At 49.8% G+C, this 7217-nt stretch overlaps 1 long non-coding RNA gene across 2 annotated transcripts; it reads left to right on the forward strand.

The window, feature by feature from the left end:
• Nucleotides 1–3289: 3289 nt before the first annotated feature.
• LOC102016113 lies at nt 3290–6811 on the forward strand. Of its 2 annotated transcripts, none has more exons than XR_001235558.1 (5): nt 3290–3621; nt 4076–4722; nt 5421–5547; nt 5621–6017; nt 6622–6811. It is a non-coding gene; the product is annotated as an uncharacterized LOC102016113 (long non-coding RNA). The 2 variants fall into 2 exon arrangements; XR_001235557.1 differs by having other exon boundaries at nt 5920–6017.
• Nucleotides 6812–7217: the final 406 nt, after the last annotated feature.

Genomic DNA, 7217 nt, shown 5'->3' on the forward strand with positions numbered 1-7217 from the left:
TTCAGTTACTTTCAGAATTAAGTTTTGAAAATGTTAGCTATCAGTGTGCTTCCATTAAAGCTGGCAAAGGAAAAACTGACACATATTCTAAGAATAAAATGATGCCGTGAGTTTTGATACAGCTAATTTTTTTTAACTTTCGATACATTTTTTTCAACTAATGTTTTTGGGGGAAAATTACCTTTAAAAGACTATGAAAATATAGAGAAAGAGGCACCTTCCTCCTTTGGCCACACACCGAAGTCAGGTCCCGCTACGGCGCTGTCAGATCTTGTCACTGATGTCCTGCTCATCGTGGATAAATGTTAGCACGATTCTGGTTTTTAAAATTATTGCATTTAAGTACGAGCTATCTGGATTACTGAGTTTGTTGGCAGTGTCCTAGATTTTATGCACAAGGACCACTCACCTCTCCCCACTTCTGGCCCTCAGTGAGTTAAACCACTTGGCACTAACCCCAGCAATGCCACCCGGGGCCTGACACTGCCTCCCACACCAGGGTGGCAAGGTGCATGCTTAAGGGCATTGATTATGGTATGGGGAGCCCGTTCCAGAGCCCCTCAGAAGACTGCTTACATAGTTGGCATATGATGCTTTGACTTTTCAAGCACAGGAAAACACCTCTGAAATATGATGAAAAGACTTGCAAAATAATGTCTATAATAAAGCAAACATTTCTATTTGCACTGTTGGAAATGGCTCTTGTGCATTAGCCCTGTTCTCACAACTGTCCTGTAAGGTCATCAACGAGGAAATTGGGGGCCAGACAAGCTAACTGTCCCAGGGGTACAGCCGGAGTACAGCAGGGAAGCAGCAATCCAGCCTCAGAGTTCAAAACGTTTAGTCACTAAAGTTAGAGTGCTTCTCCTGGGATTTCAGAATCTGTATTTATACATGTGCATGTGACATGGGAGAATCAGGAGGCAGGTCACAAACTGTTACTGATGGTTATCTCAGGTGGAGGTGACCTTACAGGATGCTTTAGCTTTCAATACAATTTGATTTGAGCAATATGACTTCTCAACAGGAAATATAGAAACCAGAAAAAGCCATATTAAGGTCACAGTGTAACAGATCCTATTCTGGGCACTTTCAAAGTGTTACCTCTTTTCGCCCTTGGAAGAGCCCTGTTAGTACACCATTCTACAGGTGGGAAAACTGACATTGGCAAAGGCGAAGAGGCTGGACTAAGCTCACAAAACTTGAAAGCGATGGAGCCTGATTTCAAATTCAGATCTCCAAAATAGCAGTGTGCTGAACACAGGCTGTGACTTGCTTTTCTTCAGTATGTTTAATGCCTGCATGTTGGTGCCCTGCAAAGAAATCACACATTTATAGTTAAGCCCCTATTGTTGGGCATTTACGGTTCTGAGCTACTAATATGGAGTCTGCTAGGAGGAGGCTCCTTGCCCCTGGGGCATACTACTGGTGCTAGTTGAAGGGCTGCAGGCACGGCTTGGTCCAGCTACCTCAGGCTGTCTCGTCGGTGGCCCTTTCTCTTCAGATTCCAGACTCAGAAAGGAGCCACACAGGATGAGGGGAGTGTCCCCTCCCACACACACACACAGGGTGAGGGGATGGCGTTCTCAATCTGCCTCCCAGTCCCCAGAGAACCCTCCGGTGCCTGCTGCCGCCGGCGACGCCATCTGCGCCGCGCAGGTGTGCCCGGGCCCCTGCCCAACCTGGGGGCTGCGAACACTGGGCCGATTGTGGCCCCCGCGAGCCGGGCGGGCAGCTGCGCCCGAGCTGCCATCTGTGAGCACGGGGCGGCGCGGGAAGGGCGGCGGACGCGCCCTCGCCGGGCCCCATTCAAGCGCTGCCAAGGCCTAATTGATGAGAAATGGCCCCGAGCAGGTGCGAACCTGTCTCCCGAGGCGGCGGCTCGGAGGGCGGGCGGGGAGCGCAGCTGTCGAGGGGTCATTACCGCGGCGGCGTCCCCGGAGCTTTCCAGCCTGGGGCTGGGGCTGGGGCTGCGGCTGGGGCTGCGGCTGGGATGGGCGTGGAGAGGAGAGGGGGCGGGCAGGGCGGGGAGGGGGACCCTGTCCCCTTTGCCGCACTCCAGAGCGTGGTGGTCAGGACCTTAGAGCTCCACGGTGCCCCTTCAGGTCCTGCAACCTCCCTCTCCAGGAGGCTGCAGCAGGTAGGACCAGCCCGGCCCCTAAGACACCAGCTAGTGATAGCTCCTCTGGGGACTCCAGTCGGGGCTGTCCCCAGAGGCCCTCAGCAGCTGTCGCCTCTGTCTCTGGGTCTTGCAGCTCCAGGTGTATATCTATGGAAATGGAGCAGCGCTCTGAAGTGTCCCATTTTGCATGTTTACACCGACTGCACCGACCCATTAATCGAGGTGCAATCAAATTACCACTTTTACCTAAGGTGTTTACAGGACCGATCTGTACAATTCCAGTTTGCCCAGGACCCTGCTGGGGCAGATGAGGCGGGCCGCACAGGGTCCAATCAGAGGCAGCTTCCTCTCTGTAGGTGCTGAGCCTCCTCTTTGTTTGGGCCCCAGGGCTGAGGAAAGAGCTCACTGAGGTCTTTTTCAGCCACTCACCAGGGCAGCCTGCAGGCCAGCTGGGTAAGACCCACGTTGTCAGTATCGGACAATTTTCTGCCCGGAGCAGCCAGAGGAGCCTTTTGAAAATGAAAAATCCAGGCTCATCCCTCAGTGCTGAAAATCTGTGATACTTTACTAGTCCACAAAATAAAAATAAAAATGTTGACTCCCTACCGTGGCCAGTGTCCAGGACTCCCCTATCCTCGGTTTTATACCCGTGTCTCTGCTACATGCGATCTGGGTACATCCGGGACACAACCCATAGTACAATGTGTACTGTGTGCCCGGCCCTGCTGCAGGCTCTGCAAAACAGCAACGAACAAAACAAATGAAAAGGGCGGGCATTCTAATGGGGAAGGCAGATAAGAAACTGACCACATTTAAAACGCCCCCCAGGCCTTCAAAATCACCCAGTTGCTCTTTCCTCCGGCCCTGTGCGATTCCTGTTGGTATAATCCTGTTCCCCGGAAGTTCGCGTGCTGGAACCTCCAGAGCTTGCTTTAGTGTGTTACCTCCTCAGGGCTTTCCCTGAACATACTACTCAAAGTCATGATTTAGTCTGGAATTCTCTGTTCTTTTTATTCAGTTTTATTTGACCCCGCAGTACTCACGGCCATCTGACATACTATGTATGAGTTTTTTTTCCTTTCTCTCCAGTGTCTGCGTTAAGCACCGTTTGACTACATTTCCCAGCATGCCTTGCATTCTCTCCAATCTCTGCGTTAAGCACTCTGTTTGACTACACTTCCCAGCATGCCTTGAAACTTAATGTGGCCCTGTGATTCGGTTGGGGCCAGTAGTATATGGTGAGGATGACCGGCGCCACTACAGACCTGGGGTAGAAAACCTCCTGTAGGATCCTGCGCTCAGATGGCTCTCTTCCCTGTATGAGTACAGCGGGTGCAGGGATGGAAACCCTTAGAGGCCCTGGACTAGGATTTCTAACCTGGAGTCCATACAAAGACACCCCAGGGATCTATTCTTAAAAACCTGCATTTTTACTTTTACTCACCTCTAATTGAAAATTGCCATTTCCTTTAGTTACAAACCACAGGAGTAGTAACAAGGTATGTACCTTTTTCTGGGGGGGGGGAGGGTTGATTGCAAATGTTTTCACATTACCTGATAATTACTGCAAAATATCTCCAAAATATTGTTTATATCAAACTTCCTGCGAAGATACAGGTAGTAAATATTTTAGGCCCTGTGATACTGTCTCTGTCTCAGCTATTCAACTCGATATGTTATAGTCCAGAGACAGCCATAGACATTACATAAATGAGTGCCACCATGTGCTAATAAAACTTTATTCATAAAACTAGTTTGGCCCACTGACTCTAGTTCGCCAATCCTAGTTTTATACTGATCACTGCTTTAAAATTACATAGTACTGACTTACTACTATATGTGGCTATTCGATGTATTAATAGAGAAGCAAACACATTACTCTGTGACCGATTGGGAGAAAAACATGTTTTGTTAACCATGTTTCAATATAAATGGTGTCCTTTATAATCCTAGGTGTTTGATTTTTTACGTTTAAAGCATCGTTCCAGGAAGATGTCCCTAAGCTTCAGCACACTTGTAAAGCAATCTGTGTCACCGAAGGGGTGAAGAATGCCAGGCTCAGGAGCCACAGACGGAAGGACCTGTGAGGTGGCCCTGCTCTGCCAATCTGTAGTCAGCTGCAATGAGGAAAATAAAGCTTTTCTTTTTTCTTTTATTTAAGAACCAAGACTCAGGACTGTTTGTCATAGCAGCTGGCCTGATCTAAGTCTCTCCCTAAGGATCATTGCCTGATGAGGGCAGGACTTGGGCTCTCCAGGGTGGTGCCTAATGCCAGTTCCCAGCAAGGCTTGGGAAAGAGCTGAGCTCTCCGACTGAGGCAGTTTCTGGGTGGAGAGTGAGGTCCTGCAGGGTGTGGGCAGGCTGTGGGCTGCTGGCAGGGGACCTGGAGGGAGCCATGGCCTTGACCAGAGTGGGCATTGGAAGACCAGCCCCTAAAGCAGTCATTCCCGGGACAGGGCTCAGGCAGTGGGCTCTGGGCTTCGCCCCAGCTCTGTCCTTAAATTCCCTTCATCTTCTCGAGTTTCTGTGGCAGGCTGCAGACCCCTGCACTGTGGCGTGGAAGGGAAAACCACGCCTGGCTGAGACAGGACTTCTGCAAGGTGAGCGCCGGACACCCTTGCTCTCCATGCCTGGGCTCAGGGCTTGTTTCATTCCTGGAAACCCTGCTTCCCTCTCTGCTCCTTCCCTCCGGCTCCCGTTCCCTACTCACCCCTTAAACACCAAGAGCCCATCTGTAGGTCTGTCTGCCCCTCCGTCCCTCTCCCCTTTGGCTCCCTGCTTCCTCCCACGTTACCTGGCTCATCACCGCCCTCTGTACCTACGGTCTCAACTGTGAAATGCGGATGATGGTAACAGCTTTTTCCTTGCAGGGTTGAGGTGAGGGTTAAATGCCAGGGCTTAGCTTTCACCGTACCTGAGGGCAGGTGGAGACCCACACATGCAGTCTCCAGCCATTCCGTTTGAACTGAGAAAGATGCAAGTGGAAATCATACCCCTGATTTCATGGATGTTATTGCTTCAAATGAGGCTGCATTTTAAAAATGAATCTGTTTGAAGAAGCATCAAGTGGCTGGGAAGACATTAAGTGGTTTGTGCCTGTGGGAAGCATCGTGAGGACAGAGGGGATGACAGAAATTGGGGCAACTCTGCAGGGAGCGGGGGACCCGCCTCTGAGTATTTGGGCTCAGAGCCGGGGTGGCAGATCAAAGCACTAGAATCGAGCGGAGGTTTGGAGGGTGACATAGGAGTCCAGGTCATGGACAGTTGAGCCACTGTGGCCTGGCCTGCTCTCTTTCAGGCCACAGTGGATGAAGACACTGCTGACCCCTCTGTAGGGAGTCCAATAGTGTCTCCCAGAGATGACCAGTCCAAGTCCAGCCCTGGAGCCTGTGATGTTACTGGGGACATTGGCAAATGTGATTAAGGTAAGGGTCTCAAGTTGAGCTCCTCTGGAACCAAGGTGGCCCCTAAATCCAGTGATGGGCCCTCTCATGACAGACAGACAGCAGACACACAGAGACAGGGAGAAGGCTGCGTGGAGACAAGCAGGCATCTGGGTGGCTTTGCCATAAGCCCTGCAGCACCAGACACCACCAGGAGCTGAAGGAGGAAGGGAAGGATCCCCTGGCAGATTTGGAGGGAGCACCGGCCTGCTGACACCTGTTGGGGTGGCTAGGAGCACTTCAGGGGCCTGGCTAAGAGCGCTGGCTGGAATCCCCTTCGGTGCGGCGACAGTGAGATCTTTTAAGGGCTCACGGTTCTCTGCATGGCTAAGTCATGAACGGCTTTCCTCAAAGCTCTTGCTGCCACCATGACCTCAAAGCCAGCATCGCAGCTCCAGGATGACGTTGTCAGACCGGCTGATGAAGAGTCACCGCAGGGACAAGTATTTAAGGTCCGTTGCTGTGCTTAGGACCCTCGAAAGGCCTTGAAATGTTTTAGCTTTGTAGAACACAAACTCAATAGTGGCTTCCCCGAATTTGACATTTGTCCTACAAATGTGTATATAGGACATTATGGGTTGAATTGTGGTCCCCTCCAATTATATAGTGAAACCCTAACCCCCAGTGCCTTAGAATGTAATGTTTAAGATAGTCTTGAAAGAGATAATTAAGTGTGAGTACACTCCTTAGGGTGGGCCCCAATCCCAATATGACTGCTGTCTTTATAAGAAGCGATTAGGACACAAACACACACACGTATGAAGACACGGAAAAGACGGCCATGCACAAGCCAAAAAGAGGCCTAGGATGAGACCAACCCTGCCCACACCTTGATCTGAGACTTATAGCTTTCAAAACTGCGAGACAATACATTTTTGTCATTTAAGTCCTCCAGTCTGAGATACTCTCTTATGGAAGCCTTATCAAGTTAGTACCTTATGTGACATTACCAATACTAGGTACAAAGCCAAAAGAAACTCCCAGACTGTCAGATGTTCTTTCTCTCTGATAAACCTTTCTAAAGAAAAGAATGAATGATCTTCCTTTCCTCTGTAGAAAAATGATATCTGCAAGAAGAAATGATCAAGAAGTCTATGGTCTGAGGGGGGGATAACAGCTTTCCAGTTTCTTTCCTACCTGAGCTGAGCCATCTCAAGACATTTCAGATTTTCTTGTGATCTTAAATCTGCCCTGTGAATTGATAACTCTTAGTGTATGCCAAGCATTTGGCAAATAAAAATGTGTTATCTTTTTATGCCTTTCATGATGTGTACCAGTTGTTAAAAAAATAATTGCTTGTCAGTTCCCTTTTTTGAACAAGTGTTTTACTTTCATGCCTAATTTGGTGTTAGGGTTTGGCCTTCTTAAAGAGGGGGTGCACCTGATAGTGCAAGCTTCAGGCCCAAGACGGGGATCGCTCCTCATCCCTCCCCCTGAGCCCCACCGTGGCACCATTTTGGGTGCCCCCTGCCCTTCCTGGCCTCCAGTCTCTCTCACCCTCTCCGGGCTTTCCTGGGAGGTGCGCACTAAGCGCAGAAGGGAAAGATGCATAATTGATGAGACTCCAAGCCTGGCTGGGCTGACAAGGTCAATTAATTATTAAACACAGATTCAACGGGAGAAATTTCATTATGGGGTCATTTAATTAAGTG

The sequence above is a fragment of the Chinchilla lanigera genome, unplaced genomic scaffold (genome assembly GCF_000276665.1).
Source record: "Chinchilla lanigera isolate Chin_1 unplaced genomic scaffold, ChiLan1.0 scaffold00044, whole genome shotgun sequence".
NCBI lineage: Eukaryota > Metazoa > Chordata > Mammalia > Rodentia > Chinchillidae > Chinchilla > Chinchilla lanigera.